We start from the raw sequence: 26305 nt of genomic DNA on the forward strand, positions 1-26305 counted from the left end.
AACAGAGTAGGTGCTATCTTACCCCCAAGAAAATCTTATTCTTGGATAGTCTCTTCTGAAATTTGTGTACATCTATGTGTTCCAGTTTTCCCTTATTTTGCTTATAGCCTCAGTATTATCTTGACGTCCTTTCACCTCTATTTAAACTGCAAAAATAAACAAGTAAACAAAAAATAAATGATGATTGATTCCCAGGTGGAAATCTTGCCCTTTGTCTTATAATGGCCTTTTAAATCTTTACTTGTCATTGCAGGAGCCATTGGCTGCCTGTCTAACAGTCAATTTAGAGTTGCATGTGGCTGAGAGCCTTTCCTGACACAGGACTATCACCATTATCCCAACATCACTAATTTTCCTTTCTTCTTAAAACTCTTGCGTAGCAATGTTGCTTTAAGTTTTTCTGCTTTGAAATCTTGACATCTCAGAGGAACATGCATATCTATGGGCCTCCATACAATGTTAGGCAATTGTCATCTGAGAATCTTGTGTGTATTTCAGTTTTAATTTTGCAAGAAGGATACTGGGTAATTGCTACTCCTAGGAACTGCTCCTTTATTAGAATCATCTTCCTTGAGATATAAATTCATCTCAGGGAATACCGTAGAGCCCAGAGTTATTGATTGTTTCAGCTTGTTTCTACTGATATTCTTTTTTTTAAATTAATTTTTATTGGAGTAGAGTTGATTTATAATGTTGTGTTACTTTCAGGAATACAGCAGTGTGAATCAGTTATACATATACATATATCCACTATTTTTTAGATTCTATTCCCATGTAGGTCATTACAGAGTATTGAGCAGAGTTCCCTGTGCTATACAGTAGGTTCTTATTAGTTATCTGTTTTATATATAGTAGTATGTATATGTCAATCCCAGTCTCCCAGTTTATCCCTCCCCCTCCTTACACCCTGGTAACCATAAGTTTGTTTTCTACATCTGTAACTCTATTTCTGTTTTGTAGATAAGTTCATTTGTACCCTTTTTTTAGAGTCCACATATAAGCAGTATCATGTAATATTTGCCTTTCTCTATCTGACTTACTTCACTCAGTATGACAATATCTAGGTCCATCCATGTTGCTGTAAATGGCATTATTTCCTTCTTTTTTATGGCTGAGTAATATTCCATTGTATATATGTACCACATCTTCTTTATCCATTCCTCCATTGATGGACATTTAGGTTGCCTCCATGTCCTGGCTATTGTAAATAGTGCTGCAATGAACATTGGGATGCATTTATCTTTTCAAATTATGGTTTTCTCTGGATATATGCCCAGGGGTGGGATTACTGGATCATATGGTACCTCCATTTTTAGTTTTTTTAAGGAACCACCATACTGTTCTCCATAGTGGCTGTATCAATTTACATTCCCACCAGCAGTGTAGGAGGGTCCCATTTTCTCCACTCCCTCTCCAGCATTTATTGTTTGCAGATTTTTTGATGATGGCCATTCTGACTGGTGTGAGGTGATAACCTCATTGAAGTTTTGTTTTCATTTCTCTAATAATTAGTGATGTTGAGCATCTTTTCATGTGCTTTTTGGCCATCTGTATGTCTTCTTTGGAGAAATGTCTGTTTAGATCTTCCAACTATTTTTGGATTGACTTGTTTGTTTCTTTGATATTGAACTGCATGAGCTGTTTGAATATTTTGGAGATTGATCCTTTGTCAGTTGCTTCATTTGCAAATATTTCTCCCATTCTGAGGCTTGTCTTTTCATTTTGTTTATAGTTTCCTTTACTGCACAAAAGCTTTTAAGTTTCATTAGGTCCCATTTGTTTATTTTTGTTTTTATTTTCATTACTCTAGGAGGTGGATTGAAAAATACCTTGCTGCGCTTTATGTCAGACAATGTTCTGCCTATGTTTTCCGCAAAGATTTTTATAGTATCTGGCCTTACATTTAGGTCTTTAATCCATTTTGAGTTTATCTTTGTGTATAGTGTCAGGGAGTGTTCTAATTTCATTCTTTTACATGCAGCTGTCCAGTTTTCCAGCAGCATTTATTGAAGAGACTGTCTTTTCTCCATTGTATATCCTTGCCTCCTTTATCATAGATTAGTTGACCATAGGTGTATGGGTTTATCTCTGGACTTTCTATCCTTTTCCATTGATCTATATTTCTGTTTTTGTGCCAGTACCATACTGTTTTGATGACTGTAGCTTTGCAGTATAGTCTGAAGTCAGGAAGCCTGATTTTTCTAGCTCCGTTTTTCTTTCCCAAGATTGCTTCGGCTATTCGGGGTCTTTTGTGTTTCCATACAAATTGTGAAATTTCTTGTTCTGGTTCTGTGAAAAATGGCATTGGTGATTTAACAGGGATTGCATTGAATCTGTAGATTGCTTTGGGTAGTATAGTCATTTTCATAATACTGATTCTTCTAATCCAAGAACATGGTATATCTCTCCATCTGTTTGTGTCATCTTTTATTTCTTTCATCAGTATCTTATAGTTTTCTGAGTACAGGTCTTTTACCTCCTTAGGTAGGTTTATTCCTAGGTTTTTTTTTTTTTTTTTTTTTTGATGCGATGGTAAATGGGTATTTTCTACTGATATTCTTAACTGTTATGGGAGTGTCCATATGGCTACTATATATCATCCCATTTAAATCTCCTTAGAGCAGTGGGATATATTTTACTTTGAGGTTTACTTCATAATTAGGTTGGTCCCTTATGAGATCCTTGGTCATTATGGGAGTGACCATCAGCACCATGACTCCCAAGGGTCATTCTATTTTAATCAATTTGAAAGAAGAGTTGTAAGAAAATGTAACCATTTTCCTACCCGATTTACTAATTTGTAAAAGTATCAAAAAAATTTTGTAAATGGAATGATCACAACTGAATACTGAATTAGCATTCTAAAGGACAAAGGTTGAAATATCTGAAAGTCAAATCGAAAGGGAGAAATGAAAACACATACTCAATAAAAAAGTAGCTCACAACTCTTCTCTCTTTTTAATCTTCATGTGATTTTTATCTTAGGGACATTATTTCTTCCCCTGCATTAGTATATTGACCATGTCCATTCCTCCCTTCCCCAGACCCTTTCCCATAGGTTTCAACAATTTGAATTCAACGGGAGATATGCTGATGTCTCTATTTGTTCATTTCCACACACACCCTGGACTCCACACATGAGTATGACTATTTCTCCCTCTGCATGCTTCTAATGCTGCATCTTCAACATTTCTTCTCTCACCTTTACCAAAATAATATTTTTATTTTGTAGGACACGATCTTACTTTGGATTTACAGCGTCATCTTTTTCAAAAGAATATTAAGACTGTGGTGCACTATAGCTAGATTCTCCATTGCACTGAGGAAGGAACCTGAAGACAAAACCAACTGTATTTAGGAGTTTTCAACTTTTCTACTTTTATCAGTTCATGTTACATAAAAGAGAATAAATGGCACTTTAATTAAACTCTCAGATGATACTAAATTGGGAATGTTGCAAACTACAGGAAAGAGAGAGGAATGACACTGCAAGGACTAAAGAGGTTTAGCTATGCAGGTGGGTAGAACCAAGAGAGCACAAATCACCCCAGAAAACGTTCCAAGTAATTTAAAAGTACGCTGTGCACTGCACATATGTATATATGTGGGTTTCTGTGTGCACTTGTTCTATTACACTATTTAAGTTTAAACACATACAGTTTCATGGAGGAAAGGCAAGCCAGGACAGCCATAATAATCTAGGGTACGTACTGCTTCCTCTTTGCTGTGATTTGGCCTTGGTGTTAGCCTGTATCAAATAAGAAATTCTGTTTTTTATTTATAAAATGAGGAGCTTGCATAAAATTTATGAGCCCTCCAGCTTTCAAAAGTATATGAATAAATGCTTGAGTCATGGTTTTTATGGCAACTAGATTATAGAACATGGAGCCATTTGAAAATAAATAAGATATTAACTAAATTGTCTCCTGTTGCTCTTATTTTTCAAGTGAGTGCCCCTTATGACTTCTCTACATCATCCCACCTTTCATCAGCAATTAACTTTGTTCAGGCTCAAGCCACACTGATGACTTCCGCCAAAAGGCTCACGAATATTTTGACCTTATGATACCTATGGAATGGAGGGCATTCTTAGGCATTATTTGGGGAAAAAAGAGGATACCAAAGCCAATATCCATAAGTTGACCTAAGGATGATCTGCCTAATTGTAGACTTCCTCTGAGTCACTGCCTGATGAGGTTAGGACAGATTAGGCTAGGAATCAACAGACTAGAAGGGGACGTGCTGGCTGGACTTGTGTATCTAAAAGCAAGGGTGTGAGAGGTTCTGATATACCAGAAAATGAAATCTTTGTGACTGAGCTGTGTTCGCAGATGGCACCTTGTCTGCCAAAAGGTACTTGAGTCTTGTGGAACAAAATGGTTTGGGTTTTGTCCTTTCTCTTACTAAGTGGTCTGTAGGAAAGCCTACTCAGGAGGAGCTACCAATTTCCTCTAGTCCAGGGGATGGCCAGTAATTACTGCTGCCTCCGAGGGGCTGTAGGAGCTTTGACCTCTGTAATATAGGGCTGACAGGGATCTTCAGAACTGAGGACTTGGCAGGTCTCTATGCCCATTGCTCCCGATAGTTGGCATTTCACATCTTTCACAGGCTGGGAGCATGAAGAAAGGAACCAGATATAAGCAAGCTTCTCTTGTGTGCTTTTTGGCCTTTCTCCCACAAGTAGGCCCTTATTTTTGCTACAATCACTGTGGGTTGAGTCCATCATTTCAGGAATTATTGGTTCTTTCAATCCCTTTATATTCTATCATTGAGTAGCCCATCTTGAGGTTGTCCTAGCCTTAAAAGTGTTTTGGCCATATCAAACCTCTCTGTTTCCGTTGTCTTACTGTACCTTTGAAAATTGCCATCTGTCTATGACCAATAGAGAGAGGAGTGAATAAATGCATCCATATTGGCTTATTAGTCTGTAACATTTTTCAAAGCAGGTGTAAAATAGGAGGATGTGATGATGGTGATGGTGATCATGATGATCACATGATGACAGATACTTCTTACTGGCTACATATTATGTGTGAGACACATCTTCATTGAAAACCAACTTACTTAAGTACTAGGAAGCAATACTATTCTTGCTTCCATTTTACAGATGAGGAAACTAATTCGATTCAAAGAAATGAGCCAGATTTTTCAAGATCACACTTTTTTATTTGCAAGTGATAATGACCATCTCAAATTGGCCTAAGCAATTTGGAGTACCTTGGCCCACATTATTGCTATGTCTATTGGTGGTTCTGTCTACAGCCTAAGATGGATTCAGAGGCTCAAATAATTCAGTCAGATTTACTTTCCCTCCAAATCTTGGTCTGATTTCCTCTGTGTTTTTTATGTGTCATTTTAGCGTAGACTCCCTCAGTATATTGTCTGTAATGGCCAGTGTAGCTCTAAGCTTGTATTGCACTTTTAGCATGCAATCACAAGGAAAGACAGAGCACCTCAATCTCTACAGCTTCAGAAAAGGCCTCAGGAAGGACCCTGACTGACCAGGTTTGGATCCAATCCATGATCCAATCACCATGGCATGAGTGGTATAGAACTTCAGTTTAGTAGGTCATAGTTACACACCCGCCTCTGAAGTACAAGACTGGGGAGGAGTCACCTTCACCCAAATTACATCCTTTTGTTCCCCGTCAAAACAGGGCTTTCCATACAGGAAGGGATGGAGGAAGGGAACGCGTGTGGGAAGTCACAAATTTATACATTTCAACAACCTCTACTCTCAGTCAGATGGTGTGAGATCCAGGATTTAGACACAAATAATCTGTCCCTGGATTCCGCACTATTCTGAGCAGAGCAGGCCTTCCGCTTGTTGGTTTGTAGAAATTATCTCATTTAAGACTCATTACAACTCCTGGGGGCAAATATTTGTTGCCTCATGTTATGGGTAAGGAGCTAATGTAAGGCAAGGCGAAGTGATTTGCCTGATTCCATAGAATTTCTAAGTGACCAAGCCAAGAACTAAATTTAAGGCTATTTGACTTTGTTTCTGGATTCTTTTCACTGAACCATGGCATCATAACCAGCATCATCTGAATGTCAGCAGGGGACAGGGGTTGTGGTCTATATTCATCAGTTTTGCTATTTAACAAACAACTACAGTATCTCGGAGGCTTACAACACAAATATTTATTTTTATCACTCATGATCTGCTGGTCAGTCGGGGCAGCTCTGCTTTGGCATGGGGGGGTGGAGTTGAAGTCGGCTCTATCTGTTGCATTCTTGAGCCCAGGCTAGAGTAACAGAAGCCATCCAGAGGCCACTCTTTTCACGGTGGATCAATGAAATGTCAGAAGGCACTTCCATCCATGCAAGCGCATTTTAAGTCTTTGCTTGCATCTTGTCCACTCACATTCCATTGGTTTAAGTGAGATATGTGATCCAGCTCTGCATTCATGAGCTAGGGAAACACACTCTTTCCACAGTGGGAGGAGGAGATGGAGTGGTCTGACTAATCTTGAGGCACTTTGAAGAACCTAGAGTAAGGGTCCTCAATTCAGACTTGTGCTATTTGTTGTTGTTTCAGAATGCAACTTATTAGAAAAGCATTGGCAACTAGTAAACCTAGAAACATAGAGGTCACAAGTCAAATTTAGGAAGTACTGGTAGTGGAATTGATACCATATGATGGTAAATCTATGAAATAGTACTCTTTCTACCAGTCTTTGAAATGTGGTTGATACATCTTTACATATTACAACTGCCTAACAAGGATATGGTAATCACAATACTCTTTTGTGTATTGGTGGCAGTGGGGGGGCAGAAATATGGTACACTTTGGGGCAATATTTTAAGCTAAAATTGAAGGAGACATGCAACTCTGGAGTGAAAAATGGCTGTGACCACTGACAGCTGGGGAGCTAAATGCAACTGTTTCTTGAGGTGTGAAGTAATAGCTATCAAAGTCTTTTTATTCTAGCATCAGTTCAGGACATTAGAGCTTCATAGATAAATTATGTTCTACTGGCTTTTTGCATGGCTAATAGTTTAAATTCATTCCTTTCAAAAGTTCGCTCTATTCATGAAGAGCTACAACCTGATTTTCCTACCAGTAATACTTCCCCACCCTACCCCAAAGCCATGGAAAGCCAGTGGAGGTGATTCTTACATTATTTGTGTTCAAAAAAAGGCAATATTGTTTCTATAATTGAAAATGCAGACACTATTATTAAGAGAAAAAGGGTCAGAATTTCAGGTAGGATTGAAATAGGTAAGTTGGTTTAATTCTTGAGGGTGAGAGATGTTGAATACATTTGATTGTCTGTTCATTAAGAAGTAAGCATTCAGCGCACCAGTGTATCTAATATGGTTATAGGAAAAGTGGAAGAGAAAAAAATAGACAAAATAGAAAGTATGATTTCTAACCATGGTGGAAGAAATCAGAAATCCTGGAATTTACTATTAACTAGCTTTTGAACTTTAAAGGGATCATAAAACCTTTCTAGGATGTTATTTCTTTATCTTGAAAATAAGAAAGTGTATCTAGATTTACTACAGTGACAGCTCTGATTCAAACATTACAGAATGTTAAGGAGTTTTCTACCTAACTGGAAAGGCCCAAAACATGTGAAGACTTCATGCTTTCAATAACTATGTGTTGACTGCCTACTACTTTATGTTAGGTTTGTTCTTGGTGTTGGGAATATAATCATGAAAGAGAAAAAGCCTCTGACCCTGGAGAGCTTAAATTCTGGTGGAGAGACGGTCAATAAACAAGTAAACAAATAATTTAATGATTTAATTTTAGGTGTTAAAAATGCTGTAAAAAAATTAAAACAGGTTTTGGAGGGGGCAGGAGAGAGAGAGAGAGAGTCTGGGCAGGATAGTTTATTTTAGATCATTAGGAACGTTCTATTTGAGAGATAACAATGGAGACTTGAGTTAAATTATTGTGTTAGTTTTGCAATTATTTTGGAAAAAATCATCTCTCTAGCAAATGTAATGAGCCTGAGGTCGGTCGGCATTCGGAATGTTTAAGGAAAAGCAAAACCAATACCTTAATTATACAGCACAATCTGTGTAACAAGATAAAAAAAAGTATAAACTGTATTCCATGGCATGACATGAAGGTGTGCTGAATTAATCAGAGGAGGAGGTGAACTGAATAATTCCTGTGATCAAGTCTTGGCTTCATTTCTTTTGTTTTATTGGTCACCAAGTTCTTGATATTTTACCTTCTTAACTTCTTGTATCTACCCCTCATTTTTATTCCAATATCTGGACTTGATACAGGCAGACAGTCACTTTGAGCCATCTTCTACCAAAAAGTAAAGCTGATCATATAATTCCACTTCTAAATATATATATATTTTTAGATGCATCCCTATCAGCCTCAGAAAAATAGTCAACTCAAACTATACTTGTCACGAGATGACTTTGTGATTTGTCCCTACCGACTTCTTTAACCTCCTCCAGTTCCAAGCTTCCCTACTTTAATTCTGTGGCCACGCCAAACTAGTAAATTTAGTAAGTCACTCTAGTAAATCTAGACAGTTTATCTAGATTTACTCCAGTGACAGCTCTGAATCCCAGAATGCCACGCCCCCCCATATCTTTATCTAAGACCTCTATCTACCCTTCTGTCTAACTTCCTTCATGTGTTTTAGGAATCAGTTAGGGTGTTATCTCTGCTGGGGTCTTTCCCTTAATGTTGCAGTCTGTTTCTATAGCACTTAGCGTGCTATAGAAGTATGTGATGGAATTGTCTTCTTCATTGGCTCTTTGCCCCACTAGACTGTGAGTTCCCTGAGGGTCTGGGAAATGTTATTAATCTCTGCATTTCTGGCATCCAGTTCAATGCTTGGCACTTGGTTCAATAAATGTTTCTAAAAATAAAGAATGTGGGACATAATATATGGATTATTTAATTTTAAGAGCCAGGCTGTGTCTTTAAACCAGTCAATTATTTTACCCCATTTGCTTCTCTTCCCTTCCTTCTGCCTTTCATATCTAAATTCATGTTTTTACATAAATCCAAGTGACTGTTCCAAAACTGGTATTTCAGGCTAAATGAGAGAACAACATACCATGTGAAAGAGTGGACTTTGTTAAGGACTAATAAAGAATTATTTTTTATTTAAACTCTACTCATGGATATCCCATTGGTCGTCATTATTATTGCATTAGCAATTCTTTTAGTTATTCCCACCTCATTTGCTTCCACGAACAGTGAATTTTTTGCTTTAGTATTTTCATTTTTAGTCCAGATCTCATGAAATGTGGCGGGACTGTTTTTCTCCCTAAGGTAAACAGCCATAGATCTTAATCTAGATTAAGAAAAATTTCATCATCTTTTTGATTACTATCACCATAGTAATCTTTTTAGATTGTTTTCCCCTCTCCTTTAATCACTGAGTATTGTATCTTTTTCGAAGAAGGGAGAAAGGAGGGCGTTGAGAGACAGGTTGTAGGTCTTTTCTACTGATGTTCACAACCAGTGAGGTAGGTGGCTTTATCTCCATTTCCAGCTGACAAAAATGAGATTCGAAGTTTACTGTTTTGTCTGGGCAAGCTAACTGGTGGAAGAGGTGGAATTGAACCTAAAACAATTTTCTTTTTACTCTATCATGTCCCCTCATTAAAGAATGACCTAAAGCAAAGGATCTATATGTTCTGATTTACAGTGCCACATAAAAATGAACATACACAGGTATACGCAAAAATTAACTACATTCTCTAAATGGCAGAAATAGCTTATTGGAAAGTCCGGCAAACAATTAAGCAGACTTTCTGATATTAGTGTAGGCAAAGGCTCTGAGAACTGCTCCATAGACACCTGTAATTCCTCTGACCCAAGTATGAACTCATATTTATAACAGAAAGCAGATTTAGAAGCATGATGTAAGCAATATCTATGGCTGGAAGAATGAAATTAATGACTTACTTTGAAATTACCTTTTCTGATTCATTATTCATAGTAATAAAAACACATGGGGGCTTCCCTGGTGGCGCAATGGTTGAGAATCAGCCTGCTAATCAGGGGACACGGGTTCGAGCCCTGGGCTGGGAAGATCCCACATGCCGCGGAGCAACTGGGCCCGTGAGCCACAACTACTGAGCCTGCGCGTCTGGAGCCTGTGCTCCGCAATGAGAGGCCACGATAGTGAGAGGCCCGCGCACGGCCATGAAGAGTGGCCCCCACTTGCCACAACTAGAGAAAGCCCTCGCACAGAAATGAAGACCCAACACAGCCAAAAATAAATAAATAAACAAATGTGGGGTTTAAAAAGAAAAAGAAAGAAAAGAAAAACACATGGCGATCTTTGTTCCTGGCTGATTCACAGTGATCAATGGCATCATTATTGTCAAGATTTCATTCTTGAATATCAACTTGTTAGTGAATATGCTAACATCTAATATTTATTGCTCTCTTACAATGTTCCAGGCAGTGTGTTAGGGTCTTTACTTCTATTTATTATCAGCATAGTCCTTAAGATAGGTGCCCTTTTCTTACAAAATAAATATGGGTTAAAAATAAATAAGTAGTACAGGGTTGTACCTACTGAAAAGTGGCAAAGCAAGACTTGAATCCAGTTTATCTGACTAGGCAGGCTGTGCTCTAAATTTCCATTCTTTGTTAGAGTTCTTGAGAATGCACTCGGACTGGAGTCAAATGCTTTAGTTCCAGGTTTGGTACTGACAAACTGTGTAAGCTCAGGCAAGTCACTTTCCTTCTCTGAGCCTGTTTTCTCATTTGTTAAGGGGAATGGATGATGAAAACAATGATTTCTGATGTATCTTGCCACTGAAGAATTAAATGATTGAAATGCCAGAAATGGAAGCTCATTAACTCACAGCAGGATATAGTAATTTCCCAGGATCATCCTGGCATAAATATCAGTACCTGCTGCACCACAGTACTTTTTAAATTAAATTTTATTTTTACTTAATATTTATGTTATTCTCCTTATTATCATTCCCTATAAAATTCCTTCACAGTACTCATTATAACTTATTAATTCCAAATTAGGATGCACAACATAGAGTGTGGAAATGTATTTATGGAAACTGCAGGACTGTATATTTAAAAGAGAACTGTCCTTCTGAAGTAGGTATTCTATTCCATATTTTGCCAATGAAGAAACCACATCTTCAAAGGCTCAGAGGATGACATGTGAAATCTACAGATAAATAATCTGACTACTTACAGCACTGATTTCCCAAGTCTGGACTTGCCATGTTCTGGGGAGTAAATATGTTTATTTTACTGGAGCTTCAGATTCAGCAGCACCTTCCTCTGTGAATTAGGAGAAAGATGATTAGTATCTTGTGAAGTTTTATAAATCCAAGAAGAAGAAATTTGGCAATGACCATAATGGCTTGGAAGGTGCTGATATAAGATGATTTTTTTAAATGCCAAAATCTCTAGATATAGTTACAGTCTCTTGATAGTTATTTTTCCTTGACTCTGCATAGATACGTTCATAATGTACTGCATTTGTTACCTATGTAATTATTTTTGCTTCCAACTCTGACCAAAATTAATCAGAAAAGGAGTTTCTGAGGGTGTGGGTACAGATAACAGTAACAAAGAGTTCACCTGGCCATGTTTTTAGATGAACTGGAATATCCTCGGCATCTTACCCTCCTCCTTTCTCCCTTCCTCCCCATCATCTTAACGACCATGTGGAAAAGGGTTGCTTGCATAAATTATTGAGTTGTACTAGTCTTTGTTGAGTCCCTCTATAGATACTATTTCATTAATTCTTCACCAGAATACTAAAAGGTAAATATGATTATCCTAGCTACAAATGAGGAAACTGATTCTGAGAGAGATTAAGAATTTACCTAAGAACACATAGCTAGCTAGCCAGTAAAAAACAGACCGAGTTCCTTTTGACTTAAAAACTTATGATCTTTCTGTGATGCTACATTATCTGGGAACTGAAACTCTTCACATCAGCATGATAATGTTGCTGTCTTAGGAATATCAGTCTTCATAGGTACCCCCTAATTGTATGTCTATAATGTATTTTATACATTTTTATTGAAGTATCTATCTATGCATCTTATTTATCTATTGTACTGTACACAAATACATTACATCTGCAGCTCAGGAAAATTTTATAAAGTCAACACATACATGCAACTAACACTTATAGAAACTATCCTCATCCAGTGGAGGCATATGGACAGTGCTTAATTCTCAAGCAATGATGTGTAATGACATCTACAAAATATTGCTAACCAAGGGAGCTCCCCCAAGCCTTAGAGGTATAGGGTTTTTAGTAGGAATGAGTCAGTAGGCATGGACCCATGTGACCGGCCTTGGTTACTCAATTTCCAGCCCTACCAGAGGTCAAACTATTATAGTGTGTTCCAGAGCCCCAATCATAAATCACATTGTTAACATAAGCTATCTGGCATGGCTCAAGACCCTAGGTATAAAAAGACACTCTAATCAGGTAGAATATTCCAAGGACTTAGAGGTTACCTCCCAAGAGCCAGATCTGTCTTTGGGATGTGCAGGGTTTGAACACCCAAGTCAACTGAATTAACTGTTTACTGCTGAGTTAATTCTTTATTGCATACCAGGTCTCCGAGCAAGGAATTTTCTTTCTTTGTTTAACTGATAAAAATCTACTTTATTTTTGAAAGTTATTTCCACTAGATATAGAATCCTGGGCTGACGGTGTTTTCCCCTCTGTACTCTCAACATATTACTCCTTTCTCTTGCGTAATTTTGAATGATGAATCTACTGTAATTCTTATCATTGTCCTTCTGTAGTTAATGTTTCTTTTTTCTTTGGGTGCCTTCAAGATTTAAAAAAAATCTTGCAATGTGATAATGATGTATCTAGATGTGTGTGTGCGCGTGTGTGTGTGTGCTCACATGCCTGTACATGCACTATTTATCCTGCCTGGAATTTTCTAAAATTCTTGAAGTAATATTTACATCCCCAACTTTCCCACCTCCTTGGCTACTCTTAAGATTTTCTCTTTGCTTTTGTTTTTCAATAACTTTACTATGATATGATACAATATGTCTAGGTGTCTTTTGTTATGTATATATACTGCTGTGGTTCACAATGAGCCGTGAGTCTGTGGTTTTATCACTATCTTGTAGCAATCTCATCATGCTGTGCCTTGTCGTCTTCTTGCAGTTTTTCCCGATTGGGGTTTGCTGAGCTTCCTGAAACAGTAGCTGTATACGTTTTATAAAGGACTGAAAATTTTGATACATTAGTGACAAATACCTTTCCTCCCCTTTCTCTTCTCTACTACTTGGACTCTTCATGTTTCAGACCACTTTACATTGTCCCACAGGTCACTGAGACTGTTCATTTTTTTCAGCCTTTTATTTCTTGTTCTTTATTTCAACTATAACTTCTGTTGCCTTGTTTTCAAGGTTACTGATCTTTTCTTCTGCAGAACCTACTCTGCCATTAAGCCCTTCCGATGAATTTTCAGTTTTATGTATTGTATCTTTGAGCTCTGCATGTTCCTTTTGATTCTTTCTCAGAGTTTGCATTTTTCTGTCTGTTAGGTTTCATATTTTTACTTTACATCTTTGAACATATTTACAATAGCAGTTTTAAAGTCCTTGTCTACTACTTCCATCATTTCTGTCATCTTGGAACCTGTTTGTACTCACTGACTTTTATTTATTTATAAATAATATTTTGTGAATAATTTGATATTTATAGTAACATTTGTCTGATTCTTTGCATGTTACTAATTGTTTTGAATACTTGACGTTGTGCATATAATATTGAGAGTTTGGATGTTTTGGGCTTCCCTTATAGATTGTGGGAGTTCGTTTTGACAAGTAGCTTAATTCAACTGCAATTCAGCTTCATACTTTCAAATGCTCCTTTTGGAGCTCTCTGAATTTGTGTATAAAGTAGGTCTGCCATGTCCTGTAAGAACTTTCATGATCTGGTTTATAACTGTGTCTTTTCCTCCATATCCCATATTCATTTGCCTTTGTTCCATCTGTTTCAGGCACATTTGTCTATTTTGCTATTCTTTTTTTTATATTTTTGGCCGCGCTGCACAGCTCGCGGGAATCTTAGTTGCCCTACCAGGGATTGAACCTGGGTCCTGGCAGTGAAAGCGCTGAGTCCTAACCACTGGACCACCAAGGAATTCCCCTTTTTGCTGTTCTTAAAACATGCAAAGTTTGCTACAGACTTGGGTCTTTATTCTTGCTTCTCCCCTGCCTACAATGCTCTTGTTCAATTTGTTTGTAATGCTTGTACCCTCACTTGAAGATTTATTTTGTTGTCACCTCTTCAGAGAGTACTCCTCTGACTGCCATTTTTAAAATAGATGACTTTCATTCTCCCACCTTAATCACACTTTCCTTACCCTACTTATGTTTTCTTCAGAGCAAATGTGACTATCTGATATAATAAATTCCTTTACATAAAGCACCCTGACTGCAATATGCACTCCTGAATTTTATCTTCATAAGCATCCCAAGTGACTAACAGAATGCCTGGCATGCTCAAAAACTATTTGTTGAATGAGTTAATAAACGATTCCTAGTTTTTTATACATCAGATAGTTATGATAATACCTACCCTGGAAATCTCATGTTTATTTTTTCTGAGTGTTAAATAAAAATATTTGTGCTGTACATGTTATTTATTTATTTATTTATTTTGCGGTACGCGGGCCTCTCACTGTTGTGGCCTCTCCCGTTGCGGAGCACAGGCCCCGGACGCGCAGGCTCAGCGGCCATGGCTCACGGGCCCAGCCGCTCCGCGGCATGTGGGATTTTCCCGGACCGGGACACGAACCCGTGTCCCCTGCATCGGCAGGCGGACTCTCAACCACTGCGCCACCAGGGAAGCCCTGTTAATTTTTAAAATTCTCTTACTATGTTTGGGGAAATCTTTGATTTACATGTCTCGGGGGTATACAAGCACCTACCTACTGCTCTTGAAAGCAAAAAAATCGATATCTTAGATGGGATAACCACAGTTCTCGTTTGACTGGGACTAAAGAGTTCCCTGATTTGTGGGATTTTTAGTGCACATATACTTGGCCAATCATATGCCACTACCTCAGAGTCTGACTGTGGTGAGTGATGTAAAAAGTCAGGGGAGAATTCGTTCCAACCACAGCAGGGATATCCAGAATCCTAGTGCCTGGTGTCTGGTGTTCAGTGCCAGTGGTGTTCTGACCAAACTCACCCTATATCACACTCTTTTCTGTGAATTAAGTCATCTGCCTCCCTAATATTTACCCCCAAACCTTCATTTCTGGTTAACTTATTAAAGAGAAGTTTCTCTTGCTTGTAGGCAAGAACCCTGGCTGATACACTCTTTAAACAATTTATAAGAGGGTAAGCTGTTAAAAACTATAAAAGCATTCATTATCATTTTTTATTAGTGCAGAACAGAGCTCAGCTGAACATCTAGATAGCCAGTGGGAAACACCTGCAAATACAAGGAGTTATGCTGAAATGAGTATTGTATGTGCTTTAAGGAGTTTGATTATAGCAAATCTCAGGCTGTGTAGGAAAATCACGTTATTTTCTAGTTGTTATACTTGTTGTGTTCTGTTCAAATATGTTTCCATTGTATAAGAGGTAGAGATGAATTTAGTTCCCTTAAAACATGAAGGCTGTTTAGTTCCCTTAAAGCATATAGCAGTGGCTGATCATTTACGAGTGATTTGAGAAGAAAATCAAATATATTTTAAATGGCAAGAGAACCAGGGACATGACCTTCAGAGTTGAGCAATATGGCATCTGTTGTCTCCAGGGTGGGAAGTGGAGCTCATCATAGCATTTCTTGTAAACGGAAGATCTTCCTGTTCTACGATTTTATTTTTTCCTCTTTGTCATAAAGAGAAGCTTGAAGAACATTTTAGAGGGAATTTGAAAGGTTGTGTTTATCAGTTTGCATTTGATAGTAAGTGAACAACCACATAAGCTCAAGTGACATATAACGGAAAGTGTTTATTGCACATGTATATGTATTCAGTATGGATTGGATAGGTGGCTCTGCATTTTGGCTGGTCTCTGTTGGAATGACTGGGGTGACCCAATTCTGTTCTATGTGTCTTGAAACCCAATTTAGACCTGGCACATGGTCAATCTCACCTCATTCTCTAGGCTTAGGTAAATCACATAGGCAAGCTCCAAATCCAGAGGCAATGCAGGTCACCCTGTGCACAGGGAGAAACATTGAACAGTTTCATGGCAAAGGGCCATCATGTATCTAGAGATGCATGAAGAATTTGGGTCAATATTTCAATCTACCATAATGTGTTTTATACCATCTTGGATGTATAAAACAGGGTTATGCTGGGCAGTTATTTAAATAAGTGAAGGTAAGGGCTGTCACACTGCCTGATGTTTCCATGGCTGTACCAATTTATGTATCCTATATAAGTTACCATGAAATCTTTGTCCTAAAGTTCTCCTCATGGGAAAACTAGACAAGCCAGACTATCAGCCCTCAGCCACCCTCAGTCATCCCTTATTTATTTCTCCTTCCTTTCTTCCATTTGTCCATAAAATAAAACTTACCTCATTAATGTAAATTTTGTGCAAACCATCTTTTCCCTGGGGATGAAGGGGTACAAAAGATCAACACAGTTCATGTCCTCATAGGCTTTAAATTCTAGTGACGAAGACAGGCACTAATATGTAATAAACACAATTAAATTTTAATGAGAATTATTTCCAGTTTTTCTCTTACTCACTCCTCTCTACTGTTGCCTTAATGCAATCAGTCGACTTTCTCTGCAAGGCCTTTGTACTTACTGCTTATGTTTCATCCTACAGATTTCCATATGGGTTACTCCTAAATGCCATAGGCCTCCGCTCAAAAGTCAGGGGGGCTTTTCCTGCTCACCTGTCTTGAATGACACACCTGCAACCACTCACTTCGCCTCATCCCTGCTTTAGGAGTCTCATTATAGAGACCGTATGTGTGTGTTCGTCATCTCTGTCCACCATCCTGCCCAGATAATAAACTCCATGAGAGCAGGGACTTAAGCTGTTTTGTGCTCTGATCTTTTGTGTACTTTCAACAGTGAGTAACGTGTACAGTAAGTCCCCTACATAGGAACCTTCAAGTCGCGAACTTTCAAAGATGCGCCCGTGCCTTTGCATGTCCAGTCACGTAAGTTAGTTCACGTGTCTGGCGTACATTGTCACGTGCGTGCATCCTCTACAAGTGGTTGTGCTTTTGTGTACTTTACTGTACAGTACCGTATAGAGTACAGTAGCACAGTATCTTTATTTCAAGCCCAGGATGTCCTGAAGCAAGCGTAAAAGCAGTGGTGATGTAGCTGGTACTAAGTGCCCAGCGACAACGATGGAAACAAGGTACAGTACTGTAAGATTAAAAATGTTCCCTTTATTTTTTGTGTTTGTTTGCTTTTTGTGTATTATTTGTGTGAAAAGTATTATAAACCTATAACAGTACAGTACTATATAGCCGATGGTGTTAGTGGGGTACCTAGGGTAACTTTGTGGGACTTAACGAACAAATGGACTTATGAACATGCTCTTGGAATGGAACTCGTTCATATGTAGGGGACTTACTATAGTAGCCTTCAATATTTTAAAAGTACCTTCTGCCCATATGTCATCATTACTAAACTTATAAAACACTGCATTCTTATTCTTTTCCTTACTCAATGATTATGGCTACTAAATTTGTGAGGTGACTACCATAATGTTCCTTCTTTGCTAATGTCTTATGAGTCCACGAGAGCCAGGCAAGAAGAGATTCCCCAGCTTTGGTTGTAGAGTCCTTGGACCTTCTGGCTCCCACATCCGACTTTAATTACTACCTATGTAAGAATAAACAGACATATCAATATTAAATCATTGATTAGGGCTATACTAGAAATGTACTCCTCTGATGCATTTTCAACCAAATCTCCTAGCTAACAGTGAGTAGAAAGAACTTTGTGCAGGTTCTTCAGGCTTCTAAACACTTACAGTGAACCAGAAGTCTGCTCAGTACTTCACTGAAATAATTTATTCATTGTAGGAGCTGTGTAAATTAGGCACTAATATGATTCTTCTTACAGATGAGGAAATGGAAGTTCAGATGGTTAACAAGTTTATTCAAGGTCACACAGCTCTTAGGCGGTGGAGTTGGTGTTCAAGAGCACAGTGTTACTCTGCCAGAGCCAGTATTCTAACCATGATCTTAACTGCCCTCTTTACGTCCAGGGAAAGAAAACAAAGCTGCTTTCCCATGGCTAAAGATCATTGTGTAAGTGGAACAAAAAACACCGTTCCTTACAATTGTAATTAACCAATCAACCTTTCTGAGCAAGGAAAAGTATATTCGGCAATGAGACACGACACTTCAAACAAATTTGGCACAGTCTGACACCAAAGGCACGGGCAACAAAGAAAAAGCAAACAAATTGGACTTCATGAAAACAAAAAAATTTCTGTACCTCAAAAGACATTATCAACAGAGTACAAAAGCAGCTCACAGAAGGGGGGAAAATATTTGTAAATCATATATCTGAAAAGAGATTGATACTCAGAATATATTGAGAACTTCTAAAACTCAACAACAACAATTCTGATTTAAAATGGGCAAAAGACTTGAATAGACATTTTTCCAGAGAAGATATACAAATGGCCGATAAGCACATGAAAAGATGCTCACTAATCATTAGGGAAATGTAAATAAAATCTCCAATGAAATATCACCTCACACCCATTAAGATGGTCACTATCAAAAAAAAGTAAAGTTTTGTCAAGGATGTGGAGAAAACACAGGCATACCTCGTTTTATTGCACTTTGCAGATACTGTGTTTTCTACAATTGAAGGTTTCGATATATTGCTTGGCCAAAAAGTTCGTTTGGGTTTTTCTTTAAGATGTTATGGAAAATCCAAATGAAGTTTTTGGCCAACCCAATAAAAAATGGTCAACTCCGCTTACCAAAGTAGCAGTGTCAAGCGTGGCTTGCATTGGGGTTCATCCCCCATAATCTCAGTAGCCCTTCATCTATCCTTTATATGAAAAAACTAGTGTTTTCTCCATTTGTATAGGGCTATACAAACAGAGTAGCTCCCTTACCAATCATATAACCCCTCCTTTGTCCCTCTGCTTATATATTATGTTCACTGTTTTTATTTGTAATGAGCAAGAGAGGAATAGGGGAAAGTATATAAACTCTATCTTACTGGAAGTGGAAGTTCCAGAATTATTTTTTAAAAATAGTTTTTAATGGTGACCCAGCATTCCATTGTATGAGTTACCATAGCTAAATACACCATTCTTTACTCACCTTACCATTTGGATGTTTCTAGTTCTCCCCTATTCATGATGACCTTCCTTTTACAGATATTGATGGGTAACATATGTTTCTGAGGGCCATCCCTAGCCCCTTTCAAATGAATAACTAGTGGTTTTCCTTGACTTAAGTAAGCAACGGCCAGAATGGTGCTGTTTATGTGATCCTAGAAAGTTCATTAAATATTTTACTCACATGCTGCGGGATGCCTAAAATTTCACTGAGCTTCATGGCCTTGGTGCCTATTAAAAAATACAGGGCTTCCCTGGTGGCGCAGTGGTTGAGAGTCCGCCTGCCGATGCAGGGGACACGGGTTTGTGCCCCGGTCTGGGAAGATCCCACATGCTGTGGAGTAGCTGGGCCCGTGAGCCATGGCCGCTGAGCCTGCGCGTCCAGAGCCTGTGCTCCGCAGCGGGAGAGGCCACAACAGTGAGAGGCCCGTGTACCGCAAAAAAAAAACATATCTTCTGGCAGAGTAAATATCAGAACACTACTGGCACTTGTATTTTTATGAAAAGTGGTTTTGATATGTCTAGACCAGCACCATCCGACAGAACTTTCCATTATAATGGGAATGTTTTATTCTGCTTTGCCAGTATGGCAGCTATTAGTGACATGTGGCTACAGATCACTTGAAATGTGGCTAGGGAGAACTGATAAGATAAATTTCATAATTTGTTTATTTTTAGTTAATTTAAATTCAAATAGCCACAAATAGCCAGTGGCTACCACATTGGATAGCAGAGCCATAACGTATAAGGACATCAGACATGTGAGAAGCAGGAAGATTGGGATAGAGGAGATGCTGTTGTCCTTTATCACAATTTTGACTTTGGTACATTTGGAATACCTACTTTTCTTTCCGGACATGGCCCTGTCATTAAGGAGTGTTCAAGACAGCGAAAACACTGAGAAATTATCCTTTGAGCTAGTATTTTAAAAGAAGTCTCAGGTTAACTTTTGAAACTAACTTTCTCAGGTCTCAAAAACCACTCTTGCCCTGCTTTGGAGGCATCCTTCCTTTACAGAGCCCAAGTCCTGCAGGATTTTTTTTTTTTTTTGCTGTACGCACGCCTCTCACTGTTGAGGCCTCTCCCGCCGTGGAGCACAGGCTCCAGATGCGCAGGCTCAGTGGCCATGGCTCACGGGCCCAGCCGCTCCGTGGCATGTGGGATCTTCCCTGACTGGGGCACGAACCCGCGTCCCCTGCATTGGCAGGCGGACTCTCAACCACTGCGCCACCAGGGAAGCCCCCTGTAGGATCTTAAAGGAGTTTCATCATCATCATCATATTAATAAATAACAACAATAATAGCATGTGTGATTATAGCAGTTAACATTTGTTTGGTGAGAGCCATGTGCCATAATCTCTGTATGCGTTATCTTGTTTAATACAAGAATCCTTTGAGGTTGGTGCAATTATTACTTGAGAGAATAAGAAACAAAGGTACAAAAGAACTAAGCCACTTAACCAAATTCACATAGCCAGAAAAAGTAGGGGGACTGGGATTCACACTCCTACACACTCCTGCTTCATGTGGGCCCATCATTGTCATCATTCAGATTGTGTCAAAAGGGAAAAATCAAAGGGCCAGGGATGCTCTATCAAGCGTTTTATTTAGAGTCAGGCAGATCTCAGACTCCCACTGTGATTCTATTACTATCTAATTTTGCTGCATTTAATTTCTTTGGACCTCAACTGCATGATCTCTAAAATGGGCATAATAACCCATACCTCACAGTATACTTGGAAGAGTTGAACAAGACATTGAGCAAGGTCACATAAGTGAAAGTGGTTTGTGAAATATTAAAAAAATGCATGTTTTGTTTCTGCTATACTACTATTGTTAGGTTTAATACGTAGCCAGATACACAGATTATATAGGTATCTACACTGCCATTGCCTGACATGACATGGTGGTTTTGCTGGTCTGTCTTCACTTTTAATCTCTCCATGGTACACACTAAATACAGGGCTGATAATCTAGTTTGACTTCTCCGGTGCCTCAGCCTCCGGGTTTTCCACAATTCTCTGTTCTTTATGAAATTTCCCTCTCTGGTTCATGTTACACTTCACCACCTTATTATCACTTGGAGGCAAGAAGTGGGAAAGCAGGGGTGTCTAGAGATGAGAAAATTAAGAATATGTTTACTCAGGGCAGTTTGAGTCAGTAGCATGGCAAGGAGGGCTTGGGTTGAGGTCAAAAGGTATTCTTGAAGATGTGTAAGGTAGAAAGCATGAAAGGCAGGGAGTGCGGGGGTGAAGGAAGAAGGAGGATCCACAGAAGGATAGAAGGTGGTCCCAACAAAGGCATCGGGGTCCCAGGCGGTGAAGGGTGAAGGCAACAGCGGTGGGACCTACAGTCTCCTTTTCGGTTGGTGATGTCTGGTGCAAGGATGGAAGGATTGTGTTTAGAGTGGCTTTAAATGAACTTTGCTGGACCTGACTGTTTCCTGATAGCAGCTTTAAAAGAGGCTCTTTGAATTTTAAGGGAAAACAAACCTCAAGTTAAAGGGACAAGTGTGAGGGTTTCAGTTCAGCAACAGGAAGCACATATCACTTGAGGTCTGTAGTCCTAGCAGACCTGAAATTCCACCCCTGGGTGGTCTGCTGCCCTGGGTGGCACCTGTGTGGGGGCCAGCTCTTAGAATGCAGGGGCTCTGAAGTTCTGAGTAAACGTTGAGTGTGCCTGGATGCTCAAGCAGAAAATTGAAATACCTTTGGGTCCAGTTTGAACCCTTCCCGCTTTTCAGCTGCCTTACTTTTGCTGAAACAAATTCAGGATCTTAGAAAGTTTGCCCATCTGCTCAGCTATATTCAGGCCAAAGACCTTTGAATCTGATTTCTCACGAGCTGAACTCATTCTCCCAAGTCAGCTAGAGTGTGAGAGCTGAGAGCATCCTCAAATGCAAATGGCTTCCTCACTTCTATTATGTTCATTAGAAGGTTCTATAAGTCACTGGGGCATCCAAATTATCTTTTAATGATGAACTCCAATAACAAAACCTAAAAGAGTGGGTGGAAGGGGAGTGGAATGAAACCATGGGATTCCTGCCTGACATCCCCACATAGTCAGTCATTTACTGGTGCTCGAAGAAGGAAGAGATCTGTGTGGGAGCAAAACGGAGAGTGGGTGGATACATACTGGAAGTACATAGACCAAAGTTAGAAAGATTTGGTTTGCATCCATGTGTCCAATCTGTGTGACACTGGGCAAGTACTTTATTTGACTCCATTTCTTTAGGTGTAAAATGCAATGATTACATAAAGCCTGTTTGAAACTATTAATTGTGCTAAATGTATACAAAGTATTTAGCACATCTTCTGGCACTTAATACCTATGACTGATTATTGTTATTCCTGAATTCTGTTCTTTGGTGGGTTTTTTTCAAGTTTATACTAACTCATCAGCTTGATTCCCCCTGCCTTGTCCCCTCCCACTCCCCTCCACCATCATATCATAGCTACCCATATCTAATGCAAACTGAATCCTTATCCATCATGAGAAACATCTCAGTACTGGGGGTCAAATCAGCATATGGTTAGGATATGATAGAAATCCTAGCTAATTCCTCAATCTGATTAAAATTCATATTTTGGGGTGATACCTTAGGACTGGAAGTCTGAACTACACTGTGAAATGTGGATCACGGCTTTCAGCAGTGGAAGGAATTTGCGTAAACGGTGCCAGGTGACAGACTCCTCATGCACACGGCATGATGATTCACCTTCTTCTCTGTAGACATGCTCCTCTCGGGGACATTAAGGCTCACTAAATTTTATTTTAAACATATATTTTTTCTCCCTTTTCCATAACAACTGTATTTTCTAGTTCTCATCATTATTTTAGTTCTGCCCTTTGGTTAACATTGAAACAAAACTGTCAAAAAGATGAAGGTCATTTTAACGGTTTTCTGAGGTCACCCACAAAAGGCCTGGAAGATAGCAGCCATTCAAAAGTTATCTGCTCTTCCTTCCTTCCCTTTGGTGAGTCACTGTGGGGCTCATGAGGAAGAGAACTGGTCTTTAAAGTCAGAGAGAACTAGATTCCTGTCTTACCACTCAGAAATTATGTGGCCCGAGCCAACTGTGTAATCTTTTATATTTAGTGCTCTCATCTGTAAATGCAAAATGATAAACTTATGTCTAAGTGTTGAGGTAAGGGGAGCCTGTCACGGAGTAATCCAATGTGTCTCACTTCCCATGTGCTCAAATATTTGTATTTTTTAAAATCTCTACAGGTGGTTCTGCTGTGTACCCAAGATCGAGAACCTGTGATTTAGATGGAAATAACATTAATTCCATTTCATTTATTTCTATTTAGACTGAAAAGGATCTAATGTTGTAACTCACACTAAGGCATAATTTATTTAAATAGAATCATATTAATTAGGAATTAGAATATGCGTTAAAGGTCATTGGTTCAGAGTCTCCTTGATTTATGGTTTTTTTTTACAACTTTCCTGACAAATTGATATTCAACTTTTCTTTAAATACCTTCAGTTATAAAAATCTATTGTATCCATTATCTTATAATAACCTATAATGGAGTATAATCTGCAAAAATATGGAATCACTATTCTGTGGACAAGAAACTAACATAGTATTATAAACCAACTAAAATTCAATTTAAAAATCTACTGTTCTGTTAGAATTATCTTTATTTCATTTTTGTTTTATAATTTGGTCAGAGCTCCCTCCTCTTTATAGCTACTCAGAAAAAGTTGAATCTCATTTCTATAGGTAAAATTTTATATATTTGAAGATGGCTGTAAGGTCCCTTTGAGTCATTTCTTGTCCATGGTTAGGAACCAAAAAGGGATTTCCAAACTGGCTGGTCATCAGACCTTTGAGGAACTTTTAAAGCATACAGTTTTCTATTCCTGTTGGGTCAGAATCACCACAGTGGATCCTTGGGGTCAATAATTTTAAACAAGTTCTTCAGGTAATTCTGTGAGGAATATTTACTTTCCAGCAATTCTCAACTGGGAACAATTTTGTACTCCAGAGGACATTTGGCAATGTCTGGAGACATTTTTGGTTGTTATAACTGGGGAGGGGAGTGCCACTGGCATCTAGACAGTAGAGGCCAGGGAGGCTGCTAAGCTTTAAAATGTACATAGGACAGCTCCCACAATAAAGAATTATCCAGTCCAAAATGTCAGCAGTGCTGAGGTTAAGAAATCCTATTGCATTCTAATATGACATAGCTTTGAGTCTCCTTACCATCATGGCTGACTCCTTACCCTCTGTGTAAATGTCTCCTAAATGTAATGCATAGAAAGGACTGAACACAATAAAGACCAGACTTCTTTTTTTTTTTTTAAGAGGAGGTGAAGAAGCAATGCATCCCTTTACAGGATGATTTATTAATAGTAGCAGTTCAGGTGTTCTTGAGGATGGAAGGAACTGAGAATCCTCTAGGTGCCATTAAATATCATATGATTTCAGTTCAACACGTATGTTCATGACCCTAGGATGCCTGAGCAACTTGGCAGAAAGCTTTCTCTCTTCTTTTTTGTCTTTTTTATTATCTCTCCCTGGAAAAAAACTGCAAAAGGACTTTTCACATCGAGCCATGAGGATTTCCTTGATCTGAGTAATTTGGGATCACATCTTGACGTGAAGAAGTCTTTTGGAATTTAGAGATCTCTTTTCTCTCTTTGCAAAAGCTGCTATTCTAGAGACTATTGTCTTTAGAGTAATTTAATTTAAAATACATTTAAATTTTAATTTATAAACAAAAATTGAGCAATAGCCTCAGTGTTCCTGCCTATTTATACCCTTTCCCTGAAGCACTGAAACAGATGGTAAGATATGGTGGGAGAGGTCTAGGTAGTCATTTACTTAAGAGAAGTGAAAACTACAGAAGTGAGAGATTGAATATACAAACAGACATTGGCCAGACCATATGTAAAAAAGAACTCTGACCCACAATCTGCAACAAGTATCCCAGGAAATTAACTCCTTATCTATAGTAACCAGCCCAGGAAGCCAGCCTGCTAGAAGTCAGTCTTGCAGGAAGTCAGACCACTATCTCTAACAACAAGCCCAGGGAAGCTAAACAATAACCCTGTAACAATTGGCCTAAAATAGCTGGAGTTTGATTAGTAACTGAGAGCTTTACAACTTTTGTCCCTGCTTCCAACTTAGGAACAATTAGAAATAGTTAAATATGTCCTGTAACTAGTCATGTAGGATGCCCAGCTCCTAGCTAGCTCACCTCCAGTTTCCCCATGCCAACAGATTTCAGAGCATACCTGAAGTCTTCCTTTTTACAATTATAAAGCTTTTCCACTCCTCTGGCTGCCTTTGAGTCTCTGCCAAATGGAAGTGATGGGGCTTCCCTGGTGGCGCAGTTGTTGAGAGTCTGCCTGCCGATGCAGAGGGGACACGGGTTCGTGCCCAGGTCCGGGAAGATCCCACATGCCGCGGAGCGGCTGGGTCCATGAGCCATGGCCGCTGAGCCTGCGCGTCCGGAGCCTGTGCTCCGCAACGGGAGAGGCCGCAACAGTGAGAGGCCTGCGTACCGCAAAAAAAAAAAAAAAAAAAAAAGGAAGTGATGGTAGCTGACCCCCCGATAGAGTAAGCTCTGATTAAATAGCTTTTGCTTATTCTCATTTGACTGGTCTTCCTTTATTTCCATAGGAGTTTAGTATTTTAAACAATACTCATGCCAGTAAGTACCCATTAATTCATTTAATCCTCATCTTGACATTAGAGGAAGATAACACTGAACTCAGTTAAATGGTGAAAAAATGGAGGATTATAGTAGTTTAGGAAAGTTACCAAAGCCTCCAGTCAGTCAATACCTGTGCTGGAATTTGAACCCAGAACGTATGACCTCCCCCCTCCCCCCAAACACCTGTCTCACACGTTGATTCTTTACCTTCTAACTTCTGGTTTTGTATCACATTTGCAGCTGTATACTTATCCCTAGGATCTGAGGCTTGGCTTTACTCCCTCTCTAATGATCTTGAATTCTTTGCCCCAACTCATTTCCCACCATGTCCAAGTTACGCCACAGCCCAAGCTTGCTTCTTGTGACCTGGGTAACAGC

Source organism: Delphinapterus leucas, chromosome 7 (genome assembly GCF_059928025.1).
Source record: "Delphinapterus leucas isolate spDelLeu-1000000601 "Yukka" chromosome 7, BTC_Dleu_Yukka2, whole genome shotgun sequence".
In the NCBI taxonomy this organism is placed as follows: Eukaryota; Metazoa; Chordata; class Mammalia; order Artiodactyla; family Monodontidae; genus Delphinapterus; species Delphinapterus leucas.